At 37.1% G+C, this 14,130-nt stretch overlaps 1 protein-coding gene and 1 long non-coding RNA gene across 6 annotated transcripts in view; both read left to right on the top strand.

The window, feature by feature from the left end:
* The window catches only part of MCU (mitochondrial calcium uniporter), a 281,814-nt gene that overhangs the window by 120,645 nt on the left and 147,039 nt on the right, over window positions 1–14,130 (top strand). The window lies entirely within an intron of this gene.
* On the top strand, window positions 11,120–13,748 carry LOC145536769 (uncharacterized). The gene is made up of 2 exons (XR_014076009.1): window positions 11,120–11,219; window positions 13,598–13,748. It is a non-coding gene; the product is annotated as an uncharacterized LOC145536769 (long non-coding RNA).

Raw genomic sequence — 14,130 nt, 5'->3', positions numbered from 1 at the left:
GAAGGGCAGGAAGGAGCAAGTGAGGAGTATGAGATTAACAGATATTCACTACTATACATAAAATAGATAAGCAGTGAGGATTTACTGTATAGCACAGGGAATTATACTCAATATCTTGTAATAACCTATAATGGAATAAAATCCACAAAAAGTCACTCTCCTGTACATTTGAAACTGACACAATGTTGTAAATCAACTATATTTTTTAAAAAAGAATATTAAGAGGCAATTGTCCTGTAAACTCTTCTTTGGAATTGCTGTCTGGAGCACATGAAACTCTGCTCAATGTTATGTGGCAGCCTGTATAGGAGGGGAGTTTGGGGGAGAATGGATACTTGTATATGTGTGGCTGAATCTCTTCACTGTTCACCTGAAACTTTCACAACATTATTAATCAGCTATACCCCAATACAAAAGAAAAAGTTTAAAAAAATAAAAAAGAATTGCCATCTGATATATTTATAGCATGAAACTCTTTCATATAGTTGTGTACTTTTACTGAAAAATGTTAATTCCCTCTGTTACATGTTTGTTTACAGGTTTTTTTTTTTTGCTATTATTTGCATTGTTGTTGTTTAGTCACTAAGTTGTGTCTGACTCCTTGTAACCCCATGGACAGGAGCATGCCAGGCTTCCCAGTCCTTCACTATCTCCTGGAGTTGACTCAAACTCACGTCCTTTGAGTTGGTGATGCCATCCAGCCATCTCATCTTCTGTCGCCCCCTTCTCCTGTCCTCCGTCTTTTCCAGCATCAGGGTCATTTTCAATAAGTCGGCTCTCTGAATCAGGTGGCCAAAGCATTGGAGCTTCAGCATCAGTTCTTCCAATGAATATTCAGGGTTGATTTCCTTTAGGATTGACTGGTTTGATCTCCTTGATGTCCAAGGGACTCTCAAAAGTCTTCTCCAGTACCACATTTGAAATAATTGCATTGCTATAGTAAATGACTTTGTGCATTCATCATTGCTCCTGTATGAGTTTGTAAAATGTGTTCCTAAAAGCAGAAGGTACAAGGATTACTGTCTGCTTACATCTTTGCCATCAGAAGGTGTTACCAACTTTCAATAGCAACACCAAATTGTGGTGAGTAAATGATACTCAATGCATATTTAATTTGTATTAAGTGAGTAAAGTTGAACATCTTTTTAAAGGATTGTTTTTATCCTTTTTTTTTTCTGTGCACCAGATCTCCTTTTCTTAACTCTTATAAAGATATTGGTCTTTTTCTTTGTGATTTAATAGCAGCTTTTTATATATTAGGAAACCTAACTCTTTGTAATCCAAATTGCACTTTTTTTTTCCTCCCAGTTTGTTGTTTTCTTGTTAACATTTAAATCCCTTAGGTCTGAGTCTATACATTCAACTTTAAGGCAAATTTTAAAGGTTGTATTATATATGAAGGTAGAGAGCTATCTGTAGTTGCTGAGTGGATAAAATATCAGTCCTGAAAATATGTGAAGACAGTTATGTGCATGGAAGTTAGAATAGATTAATTCCTTCTCCTTATGGAGAAGCAAATTTCAGCTAAACACATGGAAGACATTTTCTTTGATGATATCAGCTTTAATATGCACTGGGCATCTTTGGGACTAGATGAATTCTTTGTTACTAGATCTATTATTAGAAAGAAGACATCAACCCTTGTCACTGTTGAGTGCACAAAGTAGGCAATTGGTATTGAATAAATGAATCTTTGGATGATTAAGAAGGTTAGATTAGTTGGTTTCTAAAAACTCTTCTTTTAAATTTCCATATCACAACAAATGGCACCCCACTCCAGTACTCTTGCCTGTAAAATCCCATGGACGGAGGAGCCTGGTAGGCTACAGCCCATGGGGTCGCTAAGAGTTGGACACAACTGAGTGACTTCACTTTCACTTTTCATTTTCATGCATTGGAGAAGGAAATGTCAACCCACTCCAGTATTCTTGCCTGGAGAACCCCAGGGACAGAGGAGCCTGGTGGGCTGCCGTCTATGGGGTCGCACAGAGTCGGACATGACTGAAGCGACTTAGCAGCAGCAGCAGCAGCAGCATCACAACAAACTGTGTAAAATTCTTAAAGAGATGGGAATACCAGACCACCTTACCTGTCTTGTGAGAAACGTGTATGCAGGTCAAGAAGCAACAGTTAGAACTGGACATGGAACAACTGATTGGTTCCAAATTGGAAAAGAAGTACATCAGGGCTGCATAGTATCATCTTGCTTGTTTAACTTATATGCAGAGTATATGATATGAAATGCCAGGCTGGATGAATCATAAGCTGGAATCAGGATTGCTGGGAGAAATATTATAAGCTCAGATATGCAGATGATACCACTCTAATGGCAGAAAGAGAAGAGAAACTAAAGAGCCTCTTGATGAGGGTGAAAGATGAAAGTGAAAAAGCTGGCTTAATACTCAGCATTCGAAAAACTAAGATCATAGCATCCAGTCCCATCACTTCATGGCAAATAGATGGGGAAAAAATGGAAAGAGTGATAGAGTTTATTTTCATGGGCTCCAAAATCACTGTGGACAGTGACTGCAGCCGTGAAATTAAAAGACACTTGCTCCTTGGAAGGAAAGCTGTGACAAACGTAGATTGCATTTTAAAAAGCAGAGACATCACTTTTTGGACCAAAGTCCTTATAGTCAAAGCTATGGTTTTTCCAGTAGTCATATATAGGTGTGCGAGTTGGACCGTAAAGATGGCTGAGCACCAAAGACTTGATGCTTTTGAATTGTGGTGCTGGAGAAGACTCTTGAAAGCCCACTGAACTGTAAGGAGATAAAACCAGTCAATCCTAAAGGAAATCAGCCCTGAACATTCATTAGAAGGACTGATGATAACTCTCCAATACTTTGGCCACCTGATGCGAAGACCTGACTCATTGGAAAAGACCCTGATGCTGGGAAAGATTGAGGGTGGGAGAAGAAGGGTGCACAGAGGATGAGATAGTTGGAGGGCATCACCAACTCAGTGAACATGAGTTTGAGCAAATTCTGAGAGACAGTGAGGTCAGGGAAGTCTGGCGTATTGTGGTCTGTGGAGTCACAAAGAGTAGACCACAACTTAGCAACTAAACAACTGTCTGTGTGTGTTTTTATATAATTGTGAGTTTATTTCTTTCCTCCTTTCTTGCCTAATTTCTTTTCTTTCTTTTGTCCCATTGTGCTCCAAGGTAACCTTTAGTATTTATCCTTCCTTATTTGTCTCCATACTTGAATCATCATCATGTCTTCCTAGGTATCAATATAACCCACACTCCTATGTGCATATATGCAGTGTTTTTTATTTTGTTTTATAAAATTAGATCATATTATACCTTCTCTTCTGTATCTTGTTTTTCTCACTCAGTAATAATTAATAAAACTTCTATTAAGTCAACTAGTATAGCTCTAGGTCATTCATTTAATGGTTATATAAAATATGGCACTATATGTGAGATTATTCCCTGGTGCAGCTGGTACCATTGTTTATTTAGTTAATTCCTTGTTGACGAGCATTTACTTTGATCCCCATTTTTGTTGATGTGAACATTGTATTGATAGTAATCATCTTTTGTAGCATATTTATTCTATGAGATAAAGAATCAGGAGTGATTCACATGATGTATACATATATATGTATATTTAGTAATTTAAAATTTTTATTTATTTTATTTTTGGCTGCTTTGGATCTTCATTGCTGTGCGTAGGCATTTGTCTAGCTGTGGCAAGCAGGGGCTACTCTAGTTGCAACATGTGGACTTCTTGTTGCAGTGACTTCTTTTGTTGTGGAGCATAGGGGGTAGACACATGTGGGCTTTGGTCATTGTAGCACATGGACTTAGTTGCCTCGAGGCATGTGGGATCTTCCTGGGCCAGGGATCAAACTGGTGTCCCCTGCATTGCAAGGCAGATTCTTAACCACTGAACCACTAGGGAAGCCCTATACTTAGTAATATTTGATGATTGCTGTCAGATTGTTTTCCAAAACCAACAACATAAGAGAGTCTTCTTAGGTCCCTCTGATTCATGGAAGACCATAAAATATAATTATGTAGCTTTTTTTATAGTTGTTAGTTACAGGATTTGCTGGATTCTTAATAAGACTTTATTTGAAGAGTTATCTTTATAAAACTGCTTTTCTTTCTGTGTTCTGGGTGGCTGTGTTGCTGCTGCTGCTGCTGCTAAGTCGCTTCAGTCGTGTCCGACTCTGTGCGACCCCATGGGCGGCAGCTCACCAGGCTCCGCTGTCCGTAGGATTCTCCAGGCAAGAATACTGGAGTGGGTTGCCATTTCCTTCTCCAGTGCATGAAAGGAAAAAGTGAAAGTGAAGTCGCTCAGTCGTGTCCGACTCTTAGCGACCCCATGGACTGTAGCCTACCAGGCTCCTCCATCCATGGGATTTTCCAGGCAAGAGTACTGGAGTGGGGTGCCATTGCCTTCTCCGGGGTGGCTGCGTTAATTTCATACAAAATAAAACAAAATTCTCTCCTCTAAGCCCTAGTTCAGGGACTTCCCTGGCAGTCCAGTGGTTAAGACTCCCTGCTTCCATTACATAGGGTGTAGGTTTGATCCCGATCTAGGAGCGAAGATCTCACATGCTACATGGTGCAAACCAACAGCAACCAAAAAAACCTTCAATTCATGTACCTAGTACCAACATAATCTAATACATCAGAGAATAAAGGGAATTGTGACAAATTTTAGAATCTGACTTTGGGGATGAGGTTGGGAAATAAAGGCCATTTTGGTAATAGATTTTTTATCTTTAAATTGGGTATTTGCTTGGTAACAGGAGGATTAATTAAAGAATCTCTTTCTCTGGTAGTCTCTCAGCTTGAACAGATAAATATAGAGCAGCAGTGTTCAGAGAGGGAGTGCTGTAAAAAATGTGTGGGTAGCTGTTGTAGGTTTACATAGCAGATAACATCTAGAATAAAGAATAGATGAAAATGCTCATTGAGGATTAGTGTTCTTGAAACATCAAATACACCATTCCCCAAGCCTGGCATTCAGAACCATTCATAATATTGCATGTCTTGCATACCTAAGTTATTTTCCACCCAGCTCAACACACGTTTCCTTAATTCTGTATTTTGTGTTTGCCACACATTCCTAGTGCTATTCATTAGTTTGCATCCTTTAGAAGTCATATATCTCCCCTTCTGATCCTATAGATAGATGGATTACAGTCCGTCTTTTCAGTACTCAAGTGCCATCTCCTTTATGAAGCCTCTGACCTCTCCAATCCACATTGATCCTTTTTATCTCTTAACTCCTATAGCACTGACCAGATTGATCCTTTTTAGCTCTTAACTCCTATAGCACTGATACTTTGAATTTCTTCAAACTGGTTCCCAAGTACTATGCATTTATGTAGCAGCAGAGTTTTTTTTTTTTAATTGAATACCTCTTGTATCTGCAGCACTATTTTAAATACTAGATAGGTCACAAACCTGCTTCATATTTGCAGGAAAGGCTGAGAAAGTGAATTGCTGACTTCTGACTTGGATAGGCAGGACTTACGAGGAATTCTCTAAACACTGAAGGCTGTTTAAAGGTGTTGGGTAGTTGAAAACCATGGAGACTGACATGTGGAGAGTGGTTGCAGGGTTAATTTAGATTTGAAAGTGAAGGCCTTTCTGGGGTCAAGATACTTAAGCTGAGACCTAATGACTAGAAGAAATCCATGTAATGATAAGGTGAAGAAGAATATTTCAGTAGAGGAAACAGTGAAAAGGCAGTGATTTGGGATCAAGATGAGGGGTTGGGTCACAAGATGGTGGATGAGCTTAGCCAACTAGAGGAACAAGGATGGCTGATATTGCTGGAGTGTGTTTGAGTGAGAGGGAGTATAGTGTGAAATTACAAAAGATGGTCTTGTTTGGTTTTGTTTTAATGGAAGTTTGAAGATGCTCGTCTTACTTCCCTTTTCTTCCCCGGAGATGTCCTGTTGAGAGTAGGGATGTAATTATAGATGTGGAGAAAAGAAAGATATTTCTGTGTTATTAAACCCCATGAGCTGTTGGATATCATAGAGTGACTAAAATTATTTATATACTGTTTAGGAGGCGAACAGCATGATGTTTCTAGCAAAGATAAATACTAGAAAGACTATGTGCCAGTGAGTATTGGGATTAAACCTGTTTTCACTCCAGTGCCACAACCTAGTGGGCCTTGAAAGAAATTGCTTCTTTATCCCTCTTACCTTGATGTACGGGAATGGTGCTTTGTGGTTAGTTATGCTGATAATGCACTAGCTCTAGTAACTGCTTCAGAATAGCAGAAGTCCCCAACCCCAGGTAACACTGATAGATCTTTCCTGTTAAAAGAATTGCATTATATAATGAAGTGAGAGAAAACTGCTCTTTAGACTCTTTTTTAAAGAGAAATCAACTACAAGCCACAATAAGAAATATATTTTCTATCAAGATTCAGTACACGCACATATACCCAGACAAGTTAACAATCATTCTGTGAAATAATATTTACCCTTACCACACACAATGCACTGTTTCTTTCTGTATTACACTTGTGTAAGTTTGTTGTCCCTCTACTAAACTGACTTTATGACAGTTTGATAGGTCATGTCTGGAAGTTTTGAAACTACTAGCTTAGGCTAATCAAAGCTCACAAGTGAGACAAGGGTCAAATTCAGAAACTGTTCTACTACTGCACAATGGGGAAAAGGTGAAATATTTAGTATTTAGCGTGTGTGCATGCTCAGTAGCTCAGTTGTGTTTGACTCTTTGTGACTCCATGGACTGTAGTCTGCCAGACTCTTGTGTCCATGGGATTTCCCAGGCAAGAATACTGCAGTGGGTTGCCATTTCCTTCTCCAGGGGATCTTCCCAACCCAGGGATGGAACCCACGTCTCCTGCATTGGCAGGTGGATTCTTTACCAGTGAGCCACCTAGGAAGCCCCCAGTTGAGGCATCAGCCATTACATCAGTTATCATTGCCCACGGTGCACTGTCACATGCAATTGGTTATACTTATTTTTCCTCAGAGTTTTTCAAAGGGAAAAAAATCATTCTTAAATGGCCCAAAATGTTAATAATTAAAGATTTGCAGAGAACAAACCTGTGAGAAAATAAAAATTACTACCTTGTTCAGACTTAGAGTCTTTTATTCTAGGTAATCTTGTCAAAGCACCAATGGAATGGATGTTGGAAGGCCATGGCTGTCTTCAATTTCAGTGTCAAATGATAGGAATCTCTCTGTTTTTAAAAAAACAGCTTTATTGAGATATAATTTACATACCATAGCATTCACCCTTTTAAAGTATACAGCTCCATGGTTTTAAGCATATTCAGAGTTCTGCCCTATCCAATCCAGAACATGTTCATCACCACAGAAAGAAATCCTGTACTTATTCGCAGTCAGTCACCATTCCCTTCTATATCCATCCCCTGGTAATCACTAATTTACTTTCTTATTTCTATGGATTTTCCTAATTTTAACATTTCCCTTAAATGAAGTCATGCAATGCATGGGCTTTTGTAACTGATTTCTTTCACTTAACACCTTTTTTTTTTTTTTAAATTAATTGTTGGCTATGCTGAATCTTCATTGAGGTGCAGGCTTTTCTCTAGTTACAGCAAGCAGGGCCTACTCTGGTTGCAGTTCGAGGGCTTCTATTTGCGGTGGCTTCTTCTGTTGGGCGTGGGCTCTAGGGCACTCCAGCTTCAGTAGTTGTGGCACGTGGGCTCAGTAGTTGCAGCTCCGGGCTCTGGAGCACAGGCTCAGTAGTTGTGGCTCATGGGCTTGCTTGCTCCAGGGCATATGGGATCTTCCCAGGCTAGGGATCAAACCCATGTCTCCTGCGTTGGCAGGTGAATTCCTTACCACTGAACTACCAAGGGAGCCCCAGTACAATGTTTTTAAAATTCATCCATGTTAAATCATACTTCAATACTTTTTATTGCACATTATAATTCATAATGTTTCATTGTGGGTATATTTATATATAAATACATATTTTATTTACCCATTCATCAGCTGAATGATGTTTGGGTTGTTTCCATTTTTTACTAGTATGACTAATGCTGCTATGACCATTCTCATACAGGTTTTTTGTGGATGTATGTTTTCATTTCCCTTCAGTATATATCTAGTGGTAAAATTGCAGGGTCATAGGATAATTTTATGTCTAACTTTTTGAGGAACTGCCAAACTCTTTTCTAAAGAGGCTGCACCATTATACAATCCCATCAGCAGTTTATGAATGCTCCAGTTTCTCTGCATCTTTACCAACACTCATTCTTTTTTATTTTAACTGTGCTAGTGGGTATGAAGTGGTATCTCTTGGTGGTTTGGATCTGCATTTCCCTAATAGCTAATGATGAATATACTTTCATGTGCTTAACCATTTGTATATCTTCTTTGGAGAAATGCCTATTCAGTCCTTAGCACAGTTTTACATTGGATTATTTGTCTTTTGTTGAGTTTTAAGAGTAGGGATGCATTTTTAAAACTTTACTTCATTATGAATCTATCATCCATTCATTTTTCAAACTGATAACTCAGAGAATCTTTTTTCAAAGAAGGCAGTCATGTGTCTTTTTCAGTGTCTTTCAGTTTTTTAAAGTGTTGGTCATAAAGAGAGTAAGTCATGTTTTTTAAAAAGTGAAATGGAGATTGTTGATGGACAGATAGATGAATGGAAAAATTTATAAAAGCACTATTAATTTTGATCAAATGTGATAGGATCTGGTGAACTGAATTAAATCCAATTAATTCCTTTGGGAGTCTCATTGAGCAAGGAAGTCATGACTGCTACATGTGTCAGACAAACGCTGCTGGGTGTCTGGCATACTCCTCCAGTACATTCACCACCAAGAATATACGAAACACTTGTACCTGGTATTGCAAGGTTTTATATGTAACATTTAGATTTTATATTTAGTTTTTTTTAACTCTCCCCCAAAAGGAATTTGGGTATTCAAAGAATTCATAACTGGTTTAACTGAACCATGAGAATGATTTACATAGCTATCATATGTGTCATCTTTTGTAGTGGCAAGTGGAGGCTTATTAAGTATATTCTTAGCTTGATTAAATTACAGGAGAGAGCATCCATGTGAACAAAACGGCCCTTTTGATTTTTTTTTCCTCTGCATTTAGTGGGTTTAATGAGTGTAATCTTTCAGTAAGAGCTCTTACACCTGATTAATATTAAAAGAGAAAAAATAAACAAATAGAATATTTGTAAGGACTGCTGAGAGAAAGATGGAGAGACCTCACACAGGCTTTGGTGCCAGGCTAGGTTTCAAAAATCTACCATTTTCTCCTTGGTTGACTTTGGACAAGCCACATTAATCTCTCTAAATACTGGTCTTCTCATCTCTAAAATGTGATGGATAAAGTCTACCTGGTAAGATTGTTGTAAGATAAAGTGAGGCAACAAATGTACAAGTGTATAAGCTAGTGCTCAATTCATGGTACCTGCTATATTTTATGTTTCGATTTAGATAGACTTAGTCTTATTTAGCTCAATCTTGACAAGACTTTCTGATATTTAATTTCACAGAAGGTAGACAAAGCAAATCTGGATGTACTTTTACTTTTTAAAAATTAACTTTTTAGATGCTCACCATCACTCATTATCAGAGAAATGCAAATCAAAACCACAATGAGGTACCGTTTCATGCCGGTCAGCATGGCTGCTATCAAAAAGTCTACAAACAATAAATGCTGGAGAGAATGTGGAGAAAAGGGAACCCTCTCACACTGTTGGTGGGAATGCATACTAGTGCAGCCACTATGGAGAACAGTGTGGAGATTCCTTAAAAAACTGGAAATAGAACTGCCATATGACCCAGCAATTCCACTGCTGGGCATATACACCGAGGAAACCAGAATTGAAAGAGAAACGTGTACCCCAATGTTCATCACAACACTGTTTACAATAGCTAGGACATGGAAGCAACCTGGATGTCCATTAGCAGACGAATGGATAAGGAAGCTGTGTGGTACATATACACAATGGAATATTACTCAGCTATTAAAAAGAATGCATTTGAGTCAGTTCTAATGAGGTGGATGAAACTGGAGCCTATTATACAGAGTGAAGTAAGTCAGAAAGAAAAATACCAATACAGTATATTAACGCATATATATGGAATTTAGAAAGATGGTAATGACAACCCTATATGCGAGACAGCAAAAGAGACACAGATATAAAGAACAGACTTTTGGACTCTGGGAGAAGGCGAGAGTGGGATTTGAGAGAATAGTATTGAAACATGTATATTATTACCATATGTGAAATAGATGACCAGTCCAAGTTTGATGCATGAAACAGGGCACTCAAAGCTGGTGCACTGGGGCAATCCAGAAGGATGGGATGGGGAGGGAGGTGGGGGGGGTTCGGAATGGGGGAACACATGTACATCTGTGGCTGATTCATGTCCATTTATGGCAAAAACGACCACAATATTGTAAAGTAATTAACCTCCAATTAAAATTAATTAATTAATTAAAAAATTAACTTTTTAATATAATGGTAAAATATGCTTGTTGAAGAAAACTTGGAAAATTATTTTGAAAGTTACACTTATAAAACTCAAAAATAGGAATCTGTGAACAGAGGCTTAAAAATGGGAATATGGTAGAAGGAATGAAAAATCTCTCAAAAGTAAGTAATAGCAATGCTAATTGGAAATTATGAGAAGAACTAGAAGAGGATTCTTTAAAGATTCATGCATACTACAGGAGAAAAATTTCTTACTTGACTCGGATTAAAACAGACCTTTACAAAAGACCAGTGGGGAGGATATACAATCAAGAGTGACTTTAGAGTATTACAGAATGAGCTCAAATAAGATGATACTTCTAAAGAAATGAAAACAACAAAAACGTTTTTTAAACTGTGGAATAATAGGAAAAAGTAAGAATAGAATTGCTATTTATATTTAATAATGTTAAACAAATGACAGTGAAAGTACAGTTTCTGATCTCTTATTTACATTTCAGATGAAGAACCTCTTTTGACTTGAAGGATGAAAATGACACTAATAAAGGAGAGTCCAAGTCTGGGAATAGTGAAGATTGTATAAGGAGAGCATAGAGTTATCCCAGGGGAAAAAAAAATAGCTACATGGTAGTCAGAACTTAACACATGAAATTATCTGTGGTCTTTCAGAAATCTTACAAAATGAGAGAAATACTGGAAAATTGAAGATGGGTCTTCTGAAAAAGAGAAGAAAGTAGATTTGCAGACCAAAGAGAAATTAGTGGCACAGGTGGGATTCTAGAATAGATGATTAAAAAATGAATTTTAAAAATTATAAATGCTTATCTCTAATGGTGGGATGGTCTGGTTGTACTGACCATGATAACAGCAGACAGCGGGAACATGGTTGCAGAGGCAGACACTGTGCCTTGTCATCTTCTGTTCAGCATTTTAAAATTTACTTATTTTTTCAAATTAAAATTTTAATTTTGAGGTAATTGTAGTTCACATGCAATTGTAAGAAATATTGCAATGAGAGCCAGCTTGCTGTTTAGCCAGTTCCCCCCAATGATAACATTTTGCAAAAACTGTAGTACTGTGTCCCAACCAGGATGGTAACATTAGTACAGTCCTAAGATTTTATTAGATTTTCTGTTTTAGTTTTACTCATCTCTGTGTGTGTGTGTGTGCGCGCGCATTAGTTCTATGGAATTTTATTACGTGTGTGTGCATGCGCATTAATTCTATGGAATTTTATTACATGTGTAGGCTTCTGTATCCACCATAACAGTCAAGATACAAAACAATTCCATCACCATAAGGATCCTTTCTCTCCTTTTAAAATCCTACCCATCTTTCTCTCCCTATTCCCTAACACTTGGCAACAACTATTCTGTAATCCTTTTCTCTAGATTAGTCATTTCAGGAATGTTATATAAGTGGACTCATGCAGTATGTAACCTTTTGAAATGGGCTTTTTTTTTTCACTCAGCGCTTATCAGTAGTTCATTCCTTTTTTTCTTTATCTGGTAAAATATATGTAATATAATATTTATTTTAATCACTAAGTGTGTAATTCAGAAACATTAAATACATTATCACTATGCCTAAAACTTTTTCATCATCCCTCCAAATACTCTACCAATTAAATGATAATTTTCCCTTCCCCTAGGCCCCTAGTAATCTCTACTTTTCTTTCTGTCCATATGAATTTGCCCATTCTAGGTACCTCATAGAAGTGTAACATACAATGTTTTTCTTTCTATGTCTGGCTTATTTCATTAAGCATAATGTTCTCAGGGTCCATCCATGTTGTAGCATGTATCAGGATTTTAGTCCTTTTTTATAGCTGAATAGTATTTTAGTCTTCAGCATTTTTATTAATAACATGGATGAACTATTGATGAGTTGCTTTGCAAATTCATATAGCTGGCAATAAGTTGTATAGAAAATGTGTTGTTTTTCAAAACAGATTGAAAATAATTAGACTGAAAGGATAGACTAAATGATCAAAATGCGTTAAACATCAGTAAGTGTAAAATTCACATATGATTCCAAAAATAAGTGTTATTTTAGCTAGATGTGATGTGGTTTAACAGCAGGTAATATGAAAAATACCCGAGTTGGTTTCATTTGACAGAATGTTCAGTGTGAGTCCATAGTGTGATTTGAGCTCTGTTAATAGAAGCAAAGTTCAGAATAAGGAGTATGATTGTTCCAGAGTATTGTGTTCATTTCTGGGTACCTTATTTTATGGATGCACTTTTGACAACAGAGATGTATTCAAGGGAGAATCCAGAATGATCTAACAGAAAGGTAGTAGTCACTCAGTATTAGAATAAAAGCTGGTATGAAATGCTTTGGGAGGTAGTCAGGTCCTTGTCAAAAGATTTGTTCAAGCAGAGGCTGACTGAATACTGGCCAGGGACATTGTAAAATATTTTAGTATCTCTAATTGGGAGTGAAGAAGGTGCTCCATCACACATACTACCTTTGTGGATCCTCAACCTTGAGATTTTGTAATTATAGAACACTGTAAGATCCTGAAGTTTAAACGTTTAATAATTGTTGTCTCTGGGGGATGAGTTGCAGGGGATTGTCACTTTCCACATTATGTATTTCTGTATTTAATTTTAGTTTTTACAATTAGTATGTATTACTCCATTTTTTAAAAAGCAGGAAAAGTCATAAATGTTTTTGTTTTGCAAATCAACACAACTTAATACTTTAATTTTTTGAAATAAAAAATATAGTAAATTAATATAAGCATTTTTAGTGTTTAAAATTCTTTTCTTGTATTGAGAGGTGTGTGTACACATGGAGATTAGGTACATGATTTTTTATGCCTTTGGGAGAGTGCTTTGCTTAATGCTTGCCTTTGTTCCTTTCAGTGGTTCTCTGTATGGTGACGGTGAAAGTTGGTTGGGCTTTGGCAGATCATTATGCATGCTCAGATTTACCTCCAGCCTCAGGTCTGGATTATTAGATAACTAAATAATAAGATTCTGACTAATTTCTGTGATTCATTTTCTCCTCCATTGACTCTGCTGTCTAGTACCCCTGTACTTTTAGAGAATGTTAGTTCTAAAAGGAAGTGCGAGGGGAAAAAATTGTTGCATTCTCTTAGGAAAATATTTCCTTCTAATCCAGTGTTTTGTTTTCCCTCAGATGGTTCTGTTTTATCCCCTGGAGACCAAGAACCGGCCCTTTGACCCTTTTTGCTTGTTGGGAGAGAAGGATTATGACCAATATTTGCCTCCTGGAGATGTTTGGGAGAAATGTTGCTAAGCTGCCTTAATAAATAAGTTGTAAACAAAAACTCTGAGCTACACCTCCCCATTATTATTTTAATAAATTTTAGCTTTGGATTTTAATGTTTTAAATGCTGCTGTTCTCTCAAGTACTTAAAAAATCTGTAACATTTGTCAGGAAAGAGATTTTTTTCCATACTTCCTTTGCCTTAGCCTAACAGTACCCTTTTGATGATTTTTAGGCCAAGAATTTAGCAATTAAGTGATAGATTATCTTGGACATTGTTGAATGATGTCAACATGTTGTTTGGTGTTAGAAACCATAGTATAGGAAGAAATGGTTCTGTTAGCGTTTGATCATAGTGCTTTCACAGACTGGTTGCTTTCAATGTTTATGAAAAGTTTCCATAAGAACTTGCTAATAATTCACTGTGGTGTTATGTAAAGCTT

The sequence above is a fragment of the Giraffa tippelskirchi genome, chromosome 2 (assembly GCF_054371585.1).
Source record: "Giraffa tippelskirchi isolate mGirTip1 chromosome 2, T2T-mGirTip1v1.2.pri, whole genome shotgun sequence".
Lineage (NCBI taxonomy): Eukaryota > Metazoa > Chordata > Mammalia > Artiodactyla > Giraffidae > Giraffa > Giraffa tippelskirchi.
The sequence above is the reverse complement of the archived record's forward strand: the minus strand, read 5'-3'. Positions and strand labels throughout refer to the sequence as shown.